The 1,156-nt window shown below is 37.5% G+C and overlaps 1 non-coding gene across 1 annotated transcript; it reads left to right on the top strand.

Annotated features, from left to right (window-relative positions):
* Positions 1-215: 215 nt before the first annotated feature.
* Positions 216-319, top strand: LOC127747051 (small nucleolar RNA R71). The gene has a single exon (XR_008008856.1). It is a non-coding gene; the product is annotated as a small nucleolar RNA R71 (small nucleolar RNA).
* Positions 320-1,156: the final 837 nt, after the last annotated feature.

Below are 1,156 nucleotides of genomic sequence, written 5' to 3'. Positions count from 1 at the left end.
CAAGAACTTCCTTCCTTTGAGGCATCCCATTACTCACGAAATTCCTCTCAGAAGTATACATGAATTGGTTATTTGCAACCATGTCAATGAGTTCTTGAGCTTCTGCAGGCGTTTTCTTTAGGTGAATAGATCCGCCTGCAGAATGATCCAGTGACATCTTAGAGAACTCAAATAGACCATAATAGAATATATCTGTCATGGTCCACTCTGAAAACATGTCAGAAGGACACTTTTTGGTCATCTGCTTGTATCTTTCCCAAGCTTCATAGAGGGATTCACCATCTTTTTGCTTGAAGGTCTAAACATCCACTCTAAGCTTGCTCAGCTTTTGAGGAGGAAAGAATTTAACCAAGAAGGCCGTGACCAGCTTATCCCAAGAGTCCAGGCTATCCTTAGGTTGTGAGTCCAACCATGTTCTAGCTCTGTCTCTTACAGTAAAAGGGAAAAGCATAAGCCTGTAGACTTCAGGATCTACTCCATTAGTCTTAACAGTCTCACAGATCTGCAAGAACTCGGTTAAAAACTGGTAGGAATCTTCTGATAGAAGTCCATGAAACTTGCAGTTTTGTTGCATTAGAGCAACTAGTTGAGGTTTCAGCTCAAAATTGTTTGCTCTAATGGTAGGAATTGAGATGCTTCTTCCATCAAACTTGGAAGTAGGTGTAGTATAATCACCAAGCATCCTCCTTGCGTTATTGTTGTTGGGTTCGGCTGCCGTGTCCTTTTCTTGTTCAAAAATTTCAGTAAGGTTGTCTCTGGATTGTTGTAATTTAGCTTCTCTTAGTTTCCTCTTCAGAGTCCTTTCAGGTTCAGGATCAGCTTCAACAAGAATATCTTTTTCCTTGTTCCTGCTCATATGAGAAAGAAGAGAATAGAAAAGGAAGAGGAATCCTCTATGTCACAGTATAGAGATTCCTTTATGTTAGTAGAAGAAGAAAGGAACAGAAGAAGGAGAAGAGTTAAGAATCCAAACACAAGGGTGAAGATAGGTTCAGATTCGTGAGATGAAGGGAAGTGTTAGTAAATAAATAAATAAATAGAAGAAGATGAGAGGGGGAGAATTTCGAAAATAAATTTTAAAAAAGAGTTAGTGATTTTCGAAAATTACAGGAAAATAAAATTAAAATTAAAATTTAAAACAATTAATTAATTAAAA

This window comes from Arachis duranensis, chromosome 4 (genome assembly GCF_000817695.3).
Source record: "Arachis duranensis cultivar V14167 chromosome 4, aradu.V14167.gnm2.J7QH, whole genome shotgun sequence".
Taxonomy (NCBI): domain Eukaryota; kingdom Viridiplantae; phylum Streptophyta; class Magnoliopsida; order Fabales; family Fabaceae; genus Arachis; species Arachis duranensis.
The sequence above is the reverse complement of the archived record's forward strand: the minus strand, read 5'-3'. Positions and strand labels throughout refer to the sequence as shown.